Genomic DNA, 22885 nt, shown 5'->3' with positions numbered 1-22885 from the left:
CAAGACTTTCCTCTTCTCCCAGGCATTTTAGCATGTGTTCTATATTGGTTTAAATTTTTAAATGGTTTTTTAAATTGTATTTTAAAAGATGTATTTTAAATTGTATTTGTTTTTAGTTATTGTAAACTGCCCAGAGAGCTTCGGCTATGGGGAGGTATACAAGGTTAATAAATAAATAAATCAATCCAGTAACTGCCGCTACGCTCAAGGCCTGGAGTTGGTGGCAGAGACAAGCTAGCTTCAGGTCTGCTCGCAGTAACTCCCATCTTGCCCCTGCTATCTGTTTTTGAAAGGAAAAGATGCACCCCAGTCCAATATTGATAGATCTAATTAAATATAAACATATTGTTATCTATTAAATCCAATTTAAAATGCTTGTAATAGCAGACTTCCCTTTCCCAGATATCTACTAGTAAGACATTTTTATTGGCAACACCTTTTCCAGATTCTGATCACTCTGCATCTTCCTAGTCTGGTTTATTTCCATATGACCCAAGAATGAAGCCCATGGCTTCCAAGAAATTGATTTCCTTTAGAACCTTCTGGTTGTTTGTACCTGAGTTGTCATGCAGTCAATCCGTTTCTGCTTGATGGCTGTGTTCTCAAATGTGATAGTCAAGCAGCCAGCACAGATTCCCAGTCTCCTGAGTGTTATGCTCTTAGCAAAGACTCGGGCTCAGCATTTTGTGTTCTCTAGTACAAGCCTTTCCCCAAATAAAATTCAAAAAATTAATACATACTTGTCTGTACAAGTGTGGTGTACTATGTGCTTCCTATTGCATTCTATGGATTTTCTCTTCCAAATTTCCTCCTGTTTTGTGCCATATATAGATCCTTGTCTGACAAAGGTAACTTTCCCCCTGCAGTTTCCTGGTTTAAGGGAGTATAGAGGCTATTTCCAGACTATCAATATTTTGTAGGTATGAATCAGTTGTATACTGACAAATTCAGGTTGTGCAATTAAAATGAATTTGGTGTTTAACAAACCCACTTCCAAAAACCCTGGAATTTTTGTGGCAAGAAAAGTGATGAGAAATTGCACTGGAAAGTGTGGGACAATGGCGACACTGGGCAATCTCTACGCAAACTATTCAAAATGAATGCTCAATAAACAGTGAAGTCATAACCTCTATGCAAATTTTGTCCAAACAAATTAATGCTCCAAAAAGGGATAATCTAGAAGAGCCCCTTATCTATAGTATTAGGAAAAAAGCTTCTAGACCTGACTTACTGAACCAATGTTGTTTTGAATTCTGTAAGGCTAACTTTCTTGAACTGTTCACTAAGATCCTCTTTCCCTGAGGACATTGTCTATTGCTGGAACAACTGGTGTAATTATCATACAGGCCACAAAGCATAGCCATTGCCCAAACTCATTTCCCTTGCTAGCACTATTTCTGCTGCTGTTCTTGGAGTGTGTATTGTTGCATTGGACACATACCATCCCCAATGGTGCCTACACACATACACACAACCCCCCCCTTAACAATTATTGGTTTACTCAGGCCTTTTCTGCTATTTAGGAGGGTTATCCTGTTTGGTTGCTATTGTGCTGTTTTTAACTGATGGATTTTTATAATGTACTGGGGGGTTGCCCCTGCTCGCTTCATCCGCCAGCTTCACCTACACACACACACACGGGTCACCAGTACACCTGCTCCCCATGGGTTGCCAGAACTCCCCTTCCCTCACCCTGCACAAAGGTCACCAGCACTCCTCCCCCCCATAGATCACCAGAGCTTCCTCTCCCACCACGAGTCACCAGTGCTCCCTCTCCCTTCCTGGGTCACCAGTACTGCCCCTCCCACCACGGGTCACTAGAGCTCCCCCTCCCTCTCTTCATGGGTTGCCAGTGCTCCCCCTCCCTCTCCATGGGTCATCACCGCTTCCCCTCCTCCATGAGTCACCAGCCCTCCCTACTCTGTCCCCCGTGGGTCACCAGAGCTCCTCCTCCCCCTCCCTCTCTGCACATTTTCAATAGTAAATACAATCTTTCTAAAAAGAACCCCTAACTCCCCCCTTTTTATTTGTTATATCTTATGATACCTATAAACTGCTTAGAGATTTTAAAAAAAATAAATGGCACATAAATTATCTAAATAAATAAATAAATGGAGCACTTTGCACAACAGAGTTGGTCTTCAACACAACACATAGGAACTTGAACACATTGCTAACACAGGGTGGTATTTAACTAAGGTGTCCTGTCAGTTGCGCAATGGGACTTCTCCTCCTCTCCTGTCCCCATGCACACCCCACATCCTCCCCAAATCAGCTTTGGAGGGTTGGGGGAGCCCCTAGAACATATTTGGGGGGGTGCAGGGGAGAGGAGAGGGGGACAGAGTCCTGTTGGGAAAGCAGATATCTTGGGCAAACAAGACACTTACTTAGTACTACATTGGATACAACCCATAAGAAGAGCCTTACAGATGGATCAGGCTAATGGTCCATCTAGTCCAGCATTCTGTTCAGCATTCACAGTGGCCAACCAGATATCCATGGACATTCACAAGCAGGACCTGAGTGCAATAGCACTTACCCCACGTGAGATTCCCAGAAACTGGTATTCAGAAACATATTGTCTCCTACAGTGGATGGAGAACCTAGTTTCTTCTCTTTCTTGAACTTTTATAGATACCTCACCATAAGAATCCAGACACAAATACCCAATGCCAAGCCCCACTCCACTCCAACAACTAGGGTGCCAGCGCAGAGCATCCATGGATGCTGAAGGTGTGGCCATTTTTGCTGCACCGTTTTGGGATTTGCTGGTTATGTGGATTTCCTGGGCTAACCATTTATAAGACACAGTGGCTCTTGTATCATCATCATCATATATCTCCCCTACCCTGTATAATTTAAAGATAGTATAGGATTGTCCTGCCTGAAACCTAAAGAAGACTTTTTAACATTTAATAAGTGCCTATTATGGGATCATGATAGAATACATTTATTTCACTATTTCCAAATTAGACCATAAAATATGCAGAATGCACCAAAGAGCAGCAGCACAAACAAGCAAAAATTCAGGAGATGCAGGGGACAAATTTAAATCTCAACATATTTTGAATACTAAGCTTTTCATCAGAAACAGGAATAGTTTACATGTTAAAAATGTGGTGCTAGAATGGCAGACTTTATACCCTTTTGGTGGAATTGTCTGACTATTGCTAAATTCTATCACAGAATTTTATGACAGTTAAATATATTTTTGGGTCTCTCTGTTTCCTAACTGCAAATTCCTGCTAACAAAAGAATACACACCCTACCCATCAGTGCCTAATTATAATCTAGAGTATTTGCAAACATAATGAAATTTGCTTGTATGACAAAGGTTAATGAAGGGATCAACTAGTGAAGGTGTCATGGCCCTGTCAGAGGACTCATCAGATGAGGATGACTCGGGAGTAACAGCAGCAGACCCAGAAGCAGCAGACCCAGAAGGAGAAACTGAGGAAACTCCTGAGAACCCAGCTCCTTCTCCCCCTCAGCTGCAGAGCACCCCAGACACAGCTGAAGCCCTTCAGCCAGACGCAGAGAGTGAACAGGATACTCCCCCCTCACCTGCAGAACATAGACAACAGAAGGTCAGGCAGAAGAGGGGCAGGCCTGTCCACTTAAGGCCAAAACGCTGATGGCTCACACCTGCTGACAAACCTGCTCCTTAAAAGCCAAACCTTGGCTTCAGCTTGTTGCTGACTACAATGTCAGGTGTGACCACTGAACCTTGACTTGGACTGATCTCTCGGCAAACTAGACTCTCCTGGATTTCTGGCTTGGCACGTAAGCTTTGAACAGCTGTTTCCTAACACGGCCTCTGCCCTTATCTTGCTTCCTCCTTGCTAGCCTGGCAGATTTATAGCCAAGCTGCCGGCTGAGGACTTATGGCCTGGCAATTACCAAGGAATCTCCAGCCCTGCCTGCACCCCCACTGACACTGCTGTCTCAGTGAAGAGCTGACAGAAGGGATGAACTAGTACAAGTCGCAGTACTGAAAACCTGGCCCTTGCCATTAAATTACTCTGGAATGCTAATAAGTGTGCGTGTGCTCCAATGCAAATAATTGTTTTATTAAATTTTTATCATGCATGGCTGCACTGCTGCCGTCACATTTCCTGTGAATGATAAGCAAAATGTTCAAGGCACAATGACTGACCCAAGCAGTCATAGGATCCTGGAGATTTCACCCAGAATCCTGGAACACACCCACACACCCTGTAGTTACTCCCCATTTTTCCACTCCTGCAGTTCATGCTGGGATTTGCCACTAGGGATGGAAAGATCTGTGGATTTCAGTTCCCTCCATTTATTATTTTCCCAATCTTAAATTCAGTTCTCCACATTTCTGCAGCAATTTGTGATTTTTGTAAAAAAAAAATCCTTATGAAAATTATCCAGCATTCTTGTGTGAATTTCTCCTAATAAACACCTTTTTGTAAGCAGTTTTGCCTAATGAAGACAAGAGAAAATGGAACTTGTAACTGTGATACAATGCAAAGAAATGTTAGGTCAAAATGACAGTGAAATACAGATACCAAATGACCAAATACAGGACAAATCACAACAGACAGTAAAATACGCTGCAAATGCCAAAAACCGTGAAGTGCAACACTATAACTGAAGTATAATACTATAATGACAGCTATGCTGTGTTTGAAAAGAACTATAAAGAGGGGTTAGAATAAATGAAAGACCTTATTTAAAGGGAAAATTTATCAGGACTCAGGGAACTAAAACTTGACCACTAGGTCTGCATTCTTTGGAGGCCTGATCAATAACAGCTGGTGTGCCTTCGATTTTGACCAGACCATCGAAGAATTGGGAGAAAAAAACAATCATTATGGGACTCTTCCCTACTAAAGGTGTCTGAAGACTCACCCTGGTCACCGGTAGCTTCACCCTCTGGACATAGAACATTGATTATTTCTCTAGGAAAATCAAGGTCAGCTGCTGATTCAAGAACCAGTGATTTAAGAAGAAGCAGTATCTGAAGAAGCACTGAAACAGTTTTGATAATTTGGAATAGCTGTCATTATAGTGTTATACTTCAATTATTGTGTTACACTTCACTGTTTTTGGCATTTGCAGCATATTTTGCTATCTGTTGTGATTTGTCCTGTATTTTGGTCATTTGGTATCTGTAGTGTATTTCCTTGTCATTTTGGACATGGGTAACATTTCTTTGCTTTGTACCACAGTAACATGCTCCATTGCCTCTTGTCTCCTTTGCCCATTCAGTCATATACTGGTAGTGACTTCTCCCCCTTTTTTCATGCTTGTTTTGTGGAACCCTCTTCTTTTTGGCAGTTGGTTTAGTTTTGACTAATGTACACATTTTTGCAAGCAATTTCTCACCACATAGTGCATTTTTGTGTTATTTTCATTTATATACTCATTTTTATGTATACGTTTCCATAAAATATGCATTTTTGTAAACATTGGTTTGCGAACTGCATTGCAAAATGTGACTAAGTGCGAATTTCAAGGGATGGCTGTGGTTCGGTTCTCATATTGTTTTGGAAAGTGCAAATTTGATAGATTCAGCCTGAAATGTGAACTGAATTGAATTTCTTGCCCATCCCTATTGGCCACTTCATCTTCCCGCCATGCCAGTCTTGCTAACCCTAAGGTTATCATCTCAGTCGCTCTGCAGTCTGTTTAGTTGCTCAGGTGCTGAACTGACACTTGAGAAGCACATGGAGTTGAAAGAGAAGGTGGACAGACATGTCCCTCTTCCAAAAATATATACTGGGGTTTCTTTTGGGGGGGGGGAACACCCCTCACTACCTCGTGGCAAAGGGGCAGTGAGGGAGGGAGGGATTTGAGGGTTTGACAGGCACCAGGGGAAGTCCTCAAGGGTGCCATTGTGCCCACCCCAGGTGTAAAGCATGCAATTAAAATGTTTATTCAGAATAGAAAATGGAAGCAAAAAATATATTCTGAACACAGAGCTTGAGCTCTTGCATCTGAATTAATGGCACCTTCTTTGAGCTGTGTTAACTATGAAGCTCCAAATCTGGTATCCCTCTCAAAATCTGTGCCAAAGCTTTGTGCCACAAACCCAGAGTTTGGGGGGGGGAGTGGCCATTCTTTTCTTCTTCCTCTCTTTACTTAACCCTGTCTTCATATGCTAGTACTGTGCTTGCCTGAGGCAAGCTACAATTACACAACAGCTTTCAAACATTTCCTCAAGGAAAATAAATGACAACTGGAGGCAAGTGACTAACCCAATAAAAAGGTCATTTTCTCACTCAAGGAAGAGAAAGACATATGAGGGGGGAAAGTGTGGAATGTGCTGGTGAAGAACTTATGAATGAATGAAACCGCAACTATGTCATGCTTACGCAGAGATCAATGTACAGTGGCTTACTGCCAACTTAATTTGTACGGGCCCAGCAGGAAAGTATACATAAGCTGCGGGGTGGGGTGGGGGGCTGGCCAAGGAAGCTCAGTTAAGTGAACTGGAAATGGAATCTATTCAACCGTGTCCCTCTGCTCATGGAAGGCTGTTTGCTTCAGCGAACAAAACGGGAGGGAATTTTTGCAAATTCCTTCTTCCTCCTGCAGCCCTCATACCACCTCCTATGCTGTTGTGGGGAGGGGGGCACAGGGGGCTACAAAGGAAAGGGTGAATGAACAAATATTAGACCCCTCCTCTTTTCATAGCAGCCCCTGGAGGATCAACTAGCCTTCTCTGAGAGGAGAAGCACAACCCACGATCTCTGTCCGTCTGCCTTGACATACACCTGCTGGGTGGGAATCAGAGCATTCCGAAATGTCCTTGGGCTTGCAGAGCCTGAGGATATACTGTCAGAGTAGTTCTACACCAGGATAGCAACACTGTTGTGCTGGTGGAATCCCTATATTGATGGGACAAAGGGGGAAACTGAGCCGAGTGGGGCCATAGCAGAGAAGGAGCAGAGCTTAGTCATGCAGTTGTGCTTTCTCAGGGCTCATTCCCTCTTCCTGCATTGTTGGCGTAAAACTACAAAATAGCTGGCACAAGATAGAACTGTTCTACTGAAATTAATGTGTGGCTCTCTTCTCTATCTCCTCCATCAGAGGACAGGATTCCAACTAATTCAAGAGCCAATCATGGCACAGCACTACGCATATAGAAGACCAACAGCGCGACATAGATGTCAAGAGCCATGGTATGCAGGGTGGTGGTAGTGTCACTTTGCCTTCAAGTCTAAGGTACCACAAATCTACGGGAGCATATGGGAACTCTGATGAAAGGGCACATTGCCCACCAGCTGAGGCCAACAGCTGAGTAGGAATGTCAGATGGCTAACACTTTGGTTCTCTAAATCACTACAGCTCTGTTTTAAGTCTCTCGCAGACAGAAACACTAACAACCTTTACTCCACTGCTGCAAATGAGCATTCAAAGGCAGGACACCCACACAAGTAAACAAAGAAAGGGTCCACCAAATCTACAATTCCTCCTAAAACTACACCCAGAGGAACACCATTAGAACCAAGCGGTGACTCTTCCCAGATTAGGTCAAATGGGAGGACTAGTTACCCTTGACAAATCCAATATGACTCACTATGGACCCTCCACTATGGGCATTTAACCTACCCATGTCTTAACTGGGAGGGAAGGATCCTATTTCACCCTGATACTTTGCACGTGTGTGTGCGCACCCCCCCTTCTCCAGGGTTACATACATCCCGAGGAGGAGGCAGAACAAGGTGTCTATCACACGATTGAAGAGGCCCTGCCATAGATAGGAGCAGAGGTAAGTGCTGGATACGGGAGTGGGATATTCTGAACGTGGGAAGGATAAAATTGCCACATGCAAAAAGTGTTCCTGAAGCCTTTGCACTGGAAGATGCAAAATCATTCCCTGGGTCAAATTGCTTAACAACTGTTTGCTGTTCATGACAAGGAGGGATTTCTCTCACTAGGTGTGGCAGCAGCAGACTTATAACGTTTATTTATTTATTTACCGCCCTATAGCTGAAGCTCCCTGGGTGGTTTACAACAATTAAAAACATTAAAAAAAATACAAATTTAAAACACACATTTTTAAAAAGCAATTAAAAAACACATGCTAAAACGTTTGAGCCAAATAGGCATCAAGTGAGTGGGTGTGGGCAATTTCATGCAGTAAATGCGTATGTGGGGGAGGGTACTGACCTGTTCCCCTGCCCACACCATTTCCCCAAAGCCCCCTTCCCCTGAGCTATTTTCTTCCAGTGGGGCTCTGGGACCAAAAGACTCCCATGAGAAAAGCAGCTGGGAGATGGTAGCTTCAGAAGGGGCAGAAGGTTTCTGGTCATATTCAGGCCTTGTAATCCTGATCTGGGGCGAACCGACCACCATATGCTTCACTTTTGCTGCCCAGAATAACCAATCAGGAGATTTAGCTAGGCAACAGGAGCCCTTTGCACTCCCTGACCTGATTTCTGGGTCAGGCCTGGGAGTCACCTCAGAATCACCAACTTGCCCCATTCCCCATTCCCACTAAGCTGGATATCAGAAGCTGGTGGCTTTTATTTTTTCAAAGAGAGAAAAGCCATGGCTCATTCACCCCAGCATGCATTACTTCCACCTGAAATCTTTTGGTAGTGAGCCCAGCCTAGCTGAATTAGGTCTGAATAATACCACCTCCATTCCCTCTTAAGACTATTACAGACTGCACACTAGTAACAGCTTCGCCCCTTCCTTTTATCTCTTCTTTTTCTTTTTGGTTAACATACAGCCTGAAGAAAAATTCTGGTGAGCTTTAAAGCTTGCTCAGTATTCAGGCCAGTAAAGCTATTATGCTGCTGTTACTCTTTGGGTTTCCTCTAACGGACCAACGTGTCTGCCTGTAATATTCTTTTTTATTTATATAACCGCAAGTGATTCATTACTTTCATATTTCTGTTCTCCAGTTCTCTCATGTTATTTATTAAAAGTTGTTTCCTTTTATAGCCAGGAACTGATGACTCTGATCCTGGTTGGGGAATTTTTAAAAAATGATTAATCATAGATATTGACAAACTCTTTTGTCATAGATCTTAATTACTTGCAAGCATTTTACTATAATATTTGTTTTCCTTGCCAGACAGTCATTGCCCTTCTTCAAAGTTCAAGTCCTGGCTCTGCTACAACATGAGCCTTGCCCCTTGCTTGCTTTTTGTGCTTCTGCAGTAGTAGCTGGACAGCTCATCTCTACCAACATCCACCTGCCCCTTCCTTCAGTTGCTGCCTCTTTCTGCTGAACACGATTAATGGGGAAATGATTCTGGTACACTGCAGGATTGTGAGAAATCTATTTTTATTTGGGTGGCAAATTAGACATTGCGTCTTGGAACTTGATTTGGGCCACCAAGCCTTTTTCCTTTATTTCTGCCAACATTAGGGAGAACTCACTAAAAACAATCCATAGGTGGTATTACATGCCAATTTGGATACAGAACTCGAACAACCACTATTGCTGGCAGCAATGCAGTTCTCTAGGTATCTAGTGGCATTTATGGTGGTCCTCCCTCACGTGTGCTCATTATGGATCACAGTTCTGAATGAATTAGTAGGATTATTGAGCATGCTATCGTACCTGATCCAAAGTTGAGCTTACTTTCAGTATTCTTTAGGGCCAGTGCTGACCTCCTGCTGAAGCCTCTCATCACATACCTTTGGGTGGCTGCCCACTTGACCATCATGCAGAGCTGGAAGGATGCTGCATCGGTTGCATTGTACAGGTGGTTTAAAAAGTGTTTGTATATTGCTATTGCTGAAAAACCTACTCCACTTGAAAATGCTCTGAGGGGATGCTGAACCAGAGGACCATGAGGCTATATGGTGGCCATTTATGACCCATGTGAATGAACAACAGCTCATGTAGTTTCTCCTGGCCAAGTATGAGTTTATTATTTGGAAATGTTTGTGACTTTCCTGCTTCACTTACTGCTTCCTAATTTCTGCTGTTCCCTCACCCTTTTTTAAATGTGTAATTCCCCCTTTCCCTTTCTTCTTTAGGACTCATTTTATTGAGTCCCCTCTAGGATGCACACCTTAACGTGGTGAGGGGGTTTGAGAGTGTTGAAGAAGCTTAGAGCAATGCCGTCAGGAGTCTAGACCAACAGGCTAGACTCCTAGCAGGAGCACCCAAGGCAGAATGGTCAAAGCTGAAACACCAGACTAAGATACATCCAAACTCAGAGGAAGGCAATGGTAAACCACCTCTGAATATCTCTTACCACAAAAACCCTATGAACAGAGTATCCAAAATGCAACACGAGATAGTGCTGGAAGATGAGACCCCCAGGTCAGAAGGCACTCATCGAGCTACTGGGGAAGAACAAAGGACAAGTACGAGTAGCGCTGTGACTAATGACGCAGCTGGGTCAAAGCCGAAAGGAAGCCCAGAGGCTGATGCACACAGGTGCGAAAGGAGAGTCCGGAGTTGTACGACACACACACTAGGAACATGGAATGTGAGAAGCATGAACCAGGGAAAGTTAGAAATTGTCAAGCAAGAAATGGAATGCATCAACATTACAATACTTGGTGTGAGCGAACTAAAATGGACTGGAATGGTAACCAGGGAAAGTTAGAAATTGCCGACCAAGAAATGGAACACATCCATATTACAATACTTGGCGTGGGTGAATTAAAATGGATGGGAATGGGACATTTTCAATCAGGCAACTACAAAATATTTTATGCGGGAAATGAGAAATTAAGACAAAATGGGGTTGCTTTAATTGTGAGAAGTGATGTAGCAAGAGCAATTAGGAGCTACAATGCAAGGTCTGAGTGAGTGATATCAATGAGATTAAATGGGAAACCTATCAACATTTTTTGAGCAACCAAAAAGACGACTGTACACATGGACATCACAAAATGGTCAATATAGGAATCAAACTGATTGTATAATTGGTAGCAGAAGATGGAGAAGTTCCATACTTTATGTGAAAACAAGACCAGGAACAGACTGCAGTACAGATCACGAACTGGTTATATTGAAAATCAGAGTAAAGCTAAAGAACAACAACAAAGCAATCATAATGCCAAAATACAATTTAAATAACATCTCAGAATAATATAAAGATCAAATAAGGAACAGGTTTGAGGCTTTAAACTTAGTTGACAGAGAACCAGAAGAACTATGGAATGAAGTCAGAGAAGAATGCAAAAAGACAATACCTCTAGTTAAAAAGAGAGAAAGACCCCAATGGATGACTGAAGAAACTCTTCAAATAGTTAGAGAAGGAAAGCAAAAGCAAAAGGAGATAGAAACACAGTCAGGACCCTAAATGCAACAATACAGCGATTAGTACATAGGGACAAAGAGAACTATTACAATAGTTACTGTATAGAAATAGAAGAGGTTAATAAAAAGGGTAGAACAACAGCCCTGTTCCAAAAGATTAGAGAAATGAAAGGGGAATTTAAACCAAGAGTAGGGATGTTGAATAATCCACAGGGGAACACACTGAATGACCAAGATGAAATAAAAGGAAGATGGAAGCAATACACTGAAGAACTCTATCAAAGAGATGCCAGGATGACAGATTCATTCACGGAGGAACCATATGATGAAAAACCAGAAATTTTAGAATGCGAGGTGAAAGCTGCTCTGAAAACACTTGGAAGAAACAAATCACCAGGAATAGATGGCATACCAATAGAGTTGCTACAAGCTACTGAGACTGAATCTGTCCAAATTTTGACAAAAATCTGACAAGAAATATGGAAAACTAAACAATGGCCCACAGACTGGAAGCGTTCCATATACATCCCAGGGAATGCAGTAATTATTGAACTATTGCCTTAATATCCCATGCAAGTAAAGTAATGCTCAAGATTCTACACAACAAAGGCTCTTACCATATATGGAGTGAGAAATGCCTGATGTCCAAGCTGGATTTAGAAAGGGAAGAGGCACCAGAGATCATATTGCAAACATATGTTGGATAATGGAACGGACCAAGGAATTTCAGAAGAAAATCACCCTGTGCTTTATAGATTACAGCAAAGCCTTTGACTGTGTAGATCATGAAAAACTATGGAATGCTTTAAAAGAAATGGGGGTGCCACAGCATCTGATTGTCCTGATGCGCAACCTATACTCTGCACAAGAGGCTATTGTAAGGACAGAATATGGAGAAACCGATTGGTTCCCCACTGGAAAGGGTGTGAGACAGGGGTGTATTTTATCACCCTATTTATTTAATCTATACGCAGAACATATCATACGGAAAGCGGGATTGGACCAAGATGAAGGACGTGTGAAAACTGGAGGGAGAAATATCAATAATTTAAGATATGCAGACGATACCATACTACTAGCAGAAACCAGTAATAATTTGAAACGAATTCTAATGAAAGTGAAAGAGGAAAGCACAAAAGCAGGACTACAGCTGAACGTCAAAAAGACTAAAGTTATGACAACAGAATATTTATGTAACTTTACAGCAGATGATGAGGACATTGAATTTGTCAAGGATTATCAATCCCTCAGCACAGTCATTAACCAAAATGGAGACAATAGTTAATAAATCAGAAGAAGGCTAGGACTGGGGAGGGCAGCTATGAGAGAACTAGAAAAGGTCCTCAAATGCAAAGATATATCACTGAACACTAAAGTCAGGATCATTCAGACCATGGTATTTCAGATCTCTATGTATGGATGTGAAAGTTGGACAGTGAAAAAAGCGGATAAGAGAAAAATCAACTCATTTGAAATGTGGTGTTGGAGGAGAGCTTTGCGGATAGCATGGACTGCAAAAAAGACAGATAATTGGGTGTTAGAACAGATTAAACCAGAACTATCACTAGAAGCTAAAATGATGAAACTGAGGTTATCATACTTTGGACACATCATGAGAAGACATGATTCATTAGAAAAGGCAATAATGCTGGGAAAAACAGAAGGGAGTAGAAAAAGAGGAAGGCCGAACAAGTGATGGACTGATTCCATAAAGGAAGCCACAGACCTGAACTTACAAGATCTGAACAGGGTGGTTCATGACAGATGCTCTTGGAGGTCGCTGATTCATAGGGTCGCCATAAGTCGTAGTTGACTTGAAGGCACATAACAACAACATTTTATTGAGTTTTCCTCATATCAGGCCTAGTTTTGTTATGGTTTTTGTCTGCTATGCCTTCATACTCAAGATCTTTAATTTTTTTTGCTTGTTATCAAATCATGAAAAATTTGAATAAAAATTTAAAATAAAAAAGCCTATTTTTATTAGGCCAAAGAATGGGAAGAGGAGTCCTGCAATGACATATCTGTGCAGGCCCCACAACAGCAGCAGCAGCAGTGATAGGCATAAAAAGGGAATCACATCTGCTAAAATTGTGAGCCAATTAACATCTGGCATCTTAGTTCCCCCTGCCCTCATATCAGGAGCCCAGATTCTTACAAAATTCACCCTCATGTATCCATGGCTCAATAAAAAGCTTTGACATGTTTATTTGAATAAGAAGTAATGGATTACATATACATCTGTGTGTCACTTGTCAATAAAATGATAGGTTCCCTTTTTGAGCACTGCTTTCAAGAGAGAACTATGACAACTTCTTACTTCTAAAAAAAACCCAGTTTAACTGGAAGAGGAAGAGATTCCCAGAAAGAAACTAGATTACTTGGATACAAGGGTTGTGCTGTCACATGAAAGGGTTACAGGAAGAGGAGTATTCTGAGCTTTATCAAAGAAATGAACCAACCAAACAGAGGAAATGGAGGCTGTTTCGAAAGGAGGCTCTTTTGGCCTTCCAAAGTGGACTTGAGGTACCCATGCTCTTATAAGGTACAGCTATCTTTGGACCAAACTGGATATGATGCTAAACCTGTCTCTAGCAACTACATCAGGCTTTGTCTGTTTTTAAAAAAGGGGTCCAAATGAAAATTCTCCCTTTGCACCTGGAAGCTTCTATCCCGGGGCTAATTAGAGCAGAGAGGGGAGATTTTCATTGGAACTGCAGCAGGGGATGAAAGGGTAAAACCACTTCTCCATCTGTCCTGGGGTCCTAATTAAAAAACTAGGGGGTACTATTAATTAAAAAAAACCTGATGAGGTTGCTAAAACACATTGAGGCTGCGAACTGGAGAGGTGGAACATTTTGTACATTCATATTTTCTTCTACCACTTACCTGTAGAGGTAAGCCCCATGTAGACATGTATAAGAATGACTTTGTTAAGTGTCATGCCTATTTTAGTCCCAGGTTACACCTGTGATCTGACGCAGTTTCCCTAATTTGAGGTGTGCAGACTGCTTGTGATTGCCTACTGCTGACGGAAGGGAACTCTACCTGTGCTGAAAGGCACACACTTCTTGCTCCTATCAGACGAATGAGCCATCCCACGGAGAAAAAGGCACATAGCCCTATAGTGTCAAGAAGAGACAAGCTGTAGTTCAGCCTACAGCTAGAAAAAGCTGCACTATCAATTCTCCAGTCTCCACCACACTGCCATAGGCCTGTACTATTCACACTTCAGAGTAAGACTGCTGAGCCAAGGCCAGCCAATCATCACGAATATAGGATCTGCCACTGCCACTGCTCTCCCTGCTTTTCCTCACGTTCTTCCACTCTGTGGTACCACCTTGTCATCCTTTCCTCCTTATAGTAATTCCCCCATGCCTTGCTGGGCTGATAAGTCTTTTTGGTTCTTCCAGTTTGCCCTGCAGTCTAGCACACAAGAGGGAGAGGGAGAAGAGACAACAGTAAAAAATGCAGTGAATGGGGGGAAATGGTTTTGCTTCTCAAGTGCATTTCCCCAACCTTCCATTTTGCTCCTCTCTCTTTGCAGCTTTCCCATGTAGATTTTCATATTGTGAGCTCCTTGGGGCAGGTGCCTGTTCCCTTGCTTGCTATGCACCATGCCTTCTAAATGAGCCCACAAAAGTTACTGGCCTGCTGACTGAATAGCCTGCTTTTTTACTCATGGTGAGGGAGCTAGCAGATTGGAGCACTTCACCCTACCTCTGCCAGCCAGCCCCTTATGTGTAAAAAAGGTGGTTAGCAAAAGCCAAGAACAGAACTAGGCTTCTATGCTGGATACAGAGGAGACAAAACACCCTCTTCTACAGCCAGCATAAAAACACAAGGAAATGTCAGAGGAGGGACAGGATACTCTGCCTCTCCTTCAGCAGCCCACAGCCCACTCACCTTCATATACCTCCTTATCACCTATGCTGAGCAAGCCAGTGGGTTAAATACAAGGCTGCCATATACTTCCCCTTCTATTCCAAGTACCCCTCATCCAGTGCTCACTCTCTTTCGTTCTCTCCCTTCTCGAGGCATCTTTTAGTGGTGCCTTCTCACTTCATCTGTCTTCTCTGAGGTGCCTATTGCAGCTTCCACCTCTTACCTGCCTGAAGTGCCGTTCACTCAAGTGTGTCTCCCTGCCCTTGACAGAATGCCCAAGTTGTATGTTAGCCAGACTTTGCATTTCCCTGGGAAGGGAGTGGCTAGAAGTTGCACAAGGGGGAGGGAACAACATCTACATTATCCAGCTAAAAAAAGAGGGAAAGGCGAGTCTGCTGCCAGGAGAATCTTTTCTCCAGAACCATTGAAGAACCTGAAAGGGCTCACTTCCCCCAGGTCATCCCCATGAGAAATCCCCCCCCCCAAAAGAACATACCTCTCAAAATGCAAGGTCAAATACAATGACGAGATGAAAGGTATGAAATAAGTTTATTTGATATAAAAATGTACCAATGGCTGTTGATGTAACAGTATCCCAAAGCAATAATATAGAATAGTTGGAAATGGACTGCCTTCAGGTCGATCCCAACTTATGGCTACTCTTATTAATAGGGTTTTCATGGTAAGCGGTACTCAGAGGGGGTTTACCATTGCCTCCCTCTGAGACTAGTCCTCCCCAGCTGGCCAGGACCTGCTCAGCTTGCCACAGCTGCACAAGCCAGCCCCTTCCTTGTCTGCAACTGCCAGCTGGGGGGCAACGGGGCTCCTTAGGACTATGCAGCTTGCCCATGGCTGCACAGGGGGCAGGGCTTCTCAGCGCCCCGCCTTTTGGCATTCTGCTAACATGGTGCCAGCGGGGCGATGTGCTGGAGGGGGCCTGGAGCTCCCCGCTATCCAGCTAATCGCGCCGGAGGAGGGGAAGATCAGCTGTAGAGAGCTACAGCTAATCTCCTCTTCTGGCGCAATCAGACTCCCACGCTCGATCTGATCATGCCGGAGGAAGGGATGATCAGCTGTAGAGAGCTACAGCTAATCTCCTCTTCTGGCGCAATCAGACTCCCACGCTCGATCTGATCATGCCGGAGGAAGGGAAGATCAGCTGCAGAGCGCTCCAGCTGAACTCTTCTGGCGCGATCAGACTCCTGCGCTCCAGCTGATCACGCTGGAGGAGGGGAAGATCAGCTGTAGCACATGTCAGAGTGTTTGGAAGCATTCCTTTTGCCTACATAGCAAAACAAAAGAGGCAGAAGCTAGATGCTAGAACAGAACAGACTATTTTGATAGGATATGCTCCTGGTAGCAAAGGCTACAGAGTTACGAACCTAAAGACAGGTAAAGATTGATGTGAACCGCCCAGGGAGCTTCGGCTATGTGCGGTATATAAATTTAATAAAATGAAAATGAAATGAAAATGAAGTCAGCACAAGACATGTTGTCTACTTCAACGAACGAAGCAGAGCTGACAAAAGAGGGACTGTGCTAGATTTCTCAGCAGAGCAAGGACACCACGTCCAATCTCTTATAGATATGCCAGTACCCACATATGAAATACCAGTGACATCACAGATATCTGCACAACCTGGCCCAAGCTTTGAACAAGAGGAAGAGGCAGAGATTGCAGAAAGAGATGATAAGGCTGAGAGAGGTACAGACGCAGATGAGAATGACGAGATGACTGGACTGGAAGATGCTGCAGAGCCAGACCAGATCCCAGAACAAGCTCCCAGATCCTCATCGCGAACCAACAAAGGTGTACCACCTCTACGCCTGTCCTGCCTCGCAAAGTCGGTGCTACCCAGAGAACCATCGACTTGGGAGGAGATCAAGCAGATGCCAGCATCCGAGGCTGCTCAGTGGAGAAAAGCTGCTCAGGAGGAGATGGATGCACTGCACAAGAATAAGACTTGGACCCTGACAGAACTTCCACCAGGCAAGAAAGCCATAGGATGCAGATGGGTGTTCAAGGTGAAGCAAGATGCAGGAGGAGAAATTGAACGCTACAAGGCAAGACTAGTTGCCAAAGGTTTCCTGCAGAAATATGGAGAGGACTATGATGCTACTTTTGCTCCTGTTGTCTGACACAGCACAATAAGAATGTTACTAAGTGTGGCAGCCTCCAAACTGATGCACGCCAGACACCTCGATGTCAAGACTGCCTTTCTGCATGGAGAAATAACAGAGGAGTTGTACATGCAACAACCTCCAGGTTTTGTGAACCAGAAGCAAGCACATCTTGTACGCAGACTTAAAAGGGGCCTGTATGGACTCAAGCAAGCTGCAAGGGCCTGGAACGAGAAACTGGATAAAATGCTCAAGGAGCAAGGCTTCAAGCAAGGTGAGGTAGACCAATGCCTGTACACCAGAAGCAAAGATGGACATTTGACAATAATTCTGATTTATGTTGATGACTTGATCATGGCAACGCAAAGAGATCAAGACTACAGAGAAGTTGTACATCATTTGAACAAAGAAGTTGAAATCAAAGAGCTAAGCACTGCAACATACTACCTAGGCGTCCAGATTGAAAGGGAAGAAGATGGCTCCTACCTACTCAACCAAAAACAAAAGATTGTTGATCTTTTAGAGACTCTAGAACTCAAAGATGCATATCCTGTAGCAACGCTTATGGCAACAGACTTTCTTAAAGACAATGATGTAGGTGAACCTTTACCAAATACCAAGTACAGAACAGCAATAGGGAAGCTTCTCTACTTCACCACAAACACCAGACCTGACATAGCAAGTGCAGTAGTCTGCTACACTGATGCTGACTGGGCTGGAGACAGCTCAGACTCCAAGTCAACTAGTGGTTTTCTGTTTACCTACGGAGATGGACCTGTCTCCTGGGCTAGTCACAAGCAAGACATAATAGCATTTTCTTCCACAGAATCTGAGTATATAGCTGCTGCAGAAGCCTGCAAAGAAGCCATTTGGCTCAACAGACTACTAAAGGACCTTGGAATAAGGGTGCAGAGTGATGGAAGACAACCAAAGTTGTATTAGACTTTCTCAGACTGAGAGAATCACTCCACGCACTAAACATATAGCTATAAAATATGTCGTGCATGAGTTGACAGAGAAAGGATTCATCAAGATGAACTACTGTCCAACTGCAGAGATGACAGCTGACATCTTGACAAAGCCATTGCCAAGAGACTGTTTCCAGAGACTTTGTGTCAAGATGGGCCTGTTAGATTAATGCATGCAAATTTGAGGAGTGTTGGAATAGGCAAATATTGCATGTTCACTTTAAGGGATATTTGGTGAAATATCCCATGTACCTGTTTACCATGATGTAACTTCCTAATGGGTGGGATTAGTTACCTGACTTCCTCCTCCTTTTGTCCTGGAGATTCTTTGAATATTCTCCATTTACTGATCTTCTACCACTGGGATGAAGCCGCATGGCAGATGCTCTCTGCTGAGAGCATCACTGTAAAGACTAAGATGGACTGAGACTTCTATTTTACTTTTCATCTAAGCCAAAGCCTATGTTTCTGAACATATGAAAAGGTTGTGAGTAAATATTCTTTATATTTTACCTAAGAAGATTGTGTCATTATTTGTCTAGAGAAAGGTGGGCTGGTTACATTCTCACACTTCTGCTTGTATTTTTTATATCTCTGCTAAGAAGTAGGACCACCAAACTTAGTTCCTATTTCAGTTTTTATTTTTAAAATACCAAACATGACTGAGTGGATCCAGGGTGTGGTCAATGCATAATTGCGGGAGGGAGTGGTTCCAGCCGCCTTGAAAGAGGCGGTGATCCAACCACTACTGAAAAAGCCCACCCTGGACCCATTGGTTTGTGACAACTACCGACCGGTTGCAAATACCGCCTTCCTAGGGAAGGTGATTGAGAGGATTGTGGCACATCAACTGCAAGTAGTCTTGGATGAAACAAATTATCTTGACCCATCCCAGACTGGGTTCAGGCCTGGTTATGGGACTGAATTGGCCTTGGTCGCCCTGATGGATGACCTTTATCGGGAGAAGGACAGGGGAAATGCGACCCTGTTATTCTTACTTGATCTCTCTGCTGCTTTTGATACCATTGACCATGGTATCCTTCTGGCCCAACTTGGTGAGATGGGTATTGGAGGCACTGTTTTGCAGTGGTTCCGATCCTATCTCCACAGTCGCTCTCAGAGAATAGCATTGGGTGACTGTCTTTTGGCCCCGTTAGCTATGCTGTGGGGTGCCGCAGGGTACCATCTTGTCCCCCATGCTATATGAAGCCCTTGGGAGCAGTCATCAGGAGCTTTGGGGTGAGGTGTCATGCTGATGATACCCAGTTCTATTTCTCTGTAACATCTGAATGTGCAAGTCCTGGACCGCTGCCTGGACTTGGTGGTGGGCTGGATGAGGGCCAATAAACTGAGTCTGAATCCTAGCAAGACAGAGGCACTGTGGGTTGGTGGTTCCCGAGTTTGGATAATTGGTCAGTTGCCTGCTTTGGACAGGGTCGTACTCCCTCTGAAAAAGAAGGTCTGTAGCCTGGGACTTAGAGGTCCAGGTGACCTCAGTGGCTAGGAGTGCCTTTTACCAGCTTCAGCTGGTGAGACAGCTGTGGCCGTTTCTGGATTGGGATAGCCTGACCACTGTTGTCCACGCACTGGTAACCTCCAGGCTGGATCACTGTAATGCGCTCTATGTGGGGCTGCCCTTGAGGTTGGTCCGGAAGCTGAAGCTGGTGCAAAATGCTGCGGCGAGACTGCTCACTGGGGCAGGGTATCGCCAACATGTCACCCCGCTGCTGAAAGAATTGCACTGGCTGCCCATTTGCTACCGGGCCAAGTTCAAGGTTCTAGTTTCGGTGTACAAAGCCTATACAGCTCGGGACCAGGATACCCGAAATACCGTCTTACTCCTTATATACCCAGTCAATCACTGCGCTCTGCAGGTGAGGGCCTCCTGCAGATACCATCTTATCAGGAGGTTCGTTCTGCACAATACAGGAAATGGACCTTTAGTGTGGCAGCACCTACCCTGTGGAATTCCCTCCCTATGAATACTAGGCAGGTGCCATCTCTGCTATCTTTTCGGCGCCTTTTGAAAACTTTCCTCTTTCAACAAGCCTTTTAGATTAAGACCTATCCCAGTCTGCGTCTGTGTTAGAATTGCTTAATATGTTTTTTTAATAATGTTTTTAACCTTTTAAAGTTGTTGGTTTTTTAATCTTTTTAACGCTGTTTTGTTTTCATGTATTTTAAGATCTGTTTTTACGATGTTTTAAAGTGTTTTTAGTGCTTTGTTTGCCGCCCTGGGCTCCTGCTGGAAGGAAGGGCGGGATACAAATTAAATAATAAATAAGACAAATAAATAAACATTTGACTTTCTGTTTATTTTACAGATCTAAAAGTCACGCTTTAAATGCAGTTCTCATCTATTAAGTACAATCTACCTAATACTGTTTAGAATCATAGAGTCATAGAGTTGGAAGGGGCCTTGTAGGCCATCGAGTCCAACCCCCTGCTCACAGCAGGAAATCCACAGCTAGAGCATCTCCCATAGATAGCCTCTGCTTGAAGACATCCAGCGAAGGGGATCCCACCACCTCCCTAGGCAGTCGGTTCCATTGCCGAACTGCCCTTACTGTCAAGAAGTTCCTTCTAATGTCCAATCTGAATCTATGCTCCTGCAACTTAAAACCATTAGACCTAGTCCTACCCTCTGGGGCAGCAGAGAACAAATCTGTACCCTCCTCTATGTGACTATGTATGCCCTTCAGGTACTTAAAGAGTGCAATCATGTCACCCCTCAGCCTTCTCTTCACCAGACTGAACATGCCAAGTTCCTTCAACCTTTCCTCATAAGACTTGTTCTCCATACCGGCTATCATCCTCGTCGCCCTCTTCTAAACCCGCTCTAACTTGTCTATATCTTTCTTAAAATGAGGCGCCCAGAACTGAACGCAGTATTCCAGATGAGGCCTGACTAATGCAGAATATAGTGGGACTATTCTCTGATTATTTCAATGAGGTTTGTGCAAGAAGCACAGCCTTATCAACATGAGTTAATACTGCATATCAGCACTGCTTAGGTAGATTGCACCCTTCATTGGTAATTTATCTATCCTGTTATATCTTTGTAGCTTTCATTCAAATCTGTTTGTGCTGGCAGCACAAGAATATGATTTGTACACAGAAAAGGCATTTGTTCACACTCTCCGCTTTCACTTTGCTTAAAAATATATTTTTTAAATTTATTAATACTGACAGCATGTTTAAACTATGCATATTTTGCAGGCAATATTAAAACACGCTTATGCATATAAATAGATTTGGAATCTAACTGTACAGTAAGCTTTGACTGTAAATATTGTTGATCCTTAACAGAAAAATAATGGGTTCCCCTCCCCCCATCAAAGTCTTGAATTGAGCAAACACATTCCAATGTTCTGACAGGAGATATATTTTTAAAAAAGTAGTATAATCATGTAATATAATCTTAGAACTGATTTGCAGTTCTACTTTGATTAATTTTAATAGTTATTTTTATTATGTATTGAAAATTATTTCTCACATGCAGTCAAGCATTCACACGGGACACCACAAGTCGTCTTCCCCTCCCTTTCTCTCTCTTGACACAGTAGAATTGAGAATATTAGGGAGGATGGTAAAATTATTTCAAGATGTACATCAATCTTGTATTTAAATGCTCACTTGGTCACCTTTGGTGACCAGGAATTCCAGATAGGTGAGTGAAATTTCTTCCAGGCGAGTGAGTGGGCTGGAAAGGAGGGGTGGTGCTTTTCCAGCCCATAAGAGAGAGATTCTAGTTCCTGAGGCTTGTGCTTGTACTGATAGAGCGAGCAATAAAGAGGTACTGCAGCAACCCACCTGGTATGGACTGACTGAGCAGTTCGCCAGCTGAGACATAACAGATGTCTTTTGAGACATAACAGAAATGTATTATAAAAGCAGCATTTCAAGTGTAAAATCTGATTTTAAGTGTTGGGGTATCATCATTGCTTGGGGGGCTGGGGGGATGTGAGATTCTGTTATGCCATTCTGTTAATCTTATGGATAAAAAAAATTATTCTACCACCCCCTGTGTTTGTGTGTTTATTTTTAATATTGTTTTAGGCTACTTAGATGTGCAGCAGCCAAGGCCAGCACCTTGTAGGCTTTTTTTTAAAGTAACTGAAATGTAATTGTAGTGATTGCTTTTGAGAAAAAATAATCAGTTACTTTCAGAGCAGTTGTAATTGTAACGGTAACTACTACTTTTTTGGGCCAAGTAATTGTAATTTATTACTTTTTAAAGGTAATCTTCCATGTTCTGCTACATATGCTCAGAGGCACGTTACCAAATTCTTCCAAGCTACACAGCAAGTGGACTGGACTGTGAAACACCAACCCAACTGGTGTTTGCATTTTGACCAATTTGTAGGGCAATCCAGTATCTCAGAGAGGAGTTCAGGTCTCCTGCTCCCCTGGTGCATTCACTATAGCTGCCCAATTTCCCCGCTTTTAAAAGTTTGATAGAAATATCTGTTGGCTATAGGCACATTCTTAAACCGCAAGGTTTTTTGCCTGTTAGTGAATATATATGGTATAATTATGTGTATGTTTAGGTATGTTGAGAGAAGTATGAAGGTTTTGCATTCCTTTTTTTCTTTAGGTCAGGGGCAAGTTTGTCTTATGTAAATCTGCATTAGATTTAGTGGACATTTCAGAGTGGAAGGAATCTGGGAGTCTGGGTGCATTCTGTTGTTACATCAACTAA

General features: G+C 43.2%; 1 protein-coding gene and 1 long non-coding RNA gene across 8 annotated transcripts in view; one reads left to right on the top strand and one right to left on the bottom strand.

Annotated features, from left to right (window-relative positions):
* The window catches only part of LOC133390060 (uncharacterized), a 33316-nt gene extending 12762 nt beyond the window's left edge, over nt 1-20554 (top strand). For 2 of the 3 annotated variants that reach the window (XR_009764294.1, XR_009764295.1), the window contains exons 2-3: nt 7063-7154; nt 20508-20554. This is a non-coding gene — a long non-coding RNA (uncharacterized LOC133390060). Of the gene's footprint in view, nt 1-3706; nt 3784-7062; nt 7155-20507 lie in introns of those variants that run through there. The other variant, XR_009764293.1, reaches the window with a different exon arrangement.
* The window catches only part of LOC133390059 (beta-1,3-galactosyltransferase 2-like), a 33437-nt gene that overhangs the window by 5100 nt on the left and 5452 nt on the right, over nt 1-22885 (bottom strand). The window contains exon 1 of one of the 5 annotated variants that reach the window (XM_061637917.1): nt 9551-9819. The exons of 1 other annotated variant lie outside the window; for it this stretch is intronic. The gene's annotated coding sequence lies outside the window, so the exon portion shown is untranslated. Of the gene's footprint in view, nt 1-556; nt 641-2539; nt 2586-3564; nt 3581-9550; nt 9820-22885 lie in introns of those variants that run through there. 3 more of the 5 variants (XM_061637919.1, XM_061637918.1, XM_061637915.1) reach the window with 3 other exon arrangements.

The sequence above is a fragment of the Rhineura floridana genome, chromosome 8, assembly GCF_030035675.1.
Source record: "Rhineura floridana isolate rRhiFlo1 chromosome 8, rRhiFlo1.hap2, whole genome shotgun sequence".
Taxonomy (NCBI): Eukaryota; Metazoa; Chordata; class Lepidosauria; order Squamata; family Rhineuridae; genus Rhineura; species Rhineura floridana.
The sequence above is the reverse complement of the archived record's forward strand: the minus strand, read 5'-3'. Positions and strand labels throughout refer to the sequence as shown.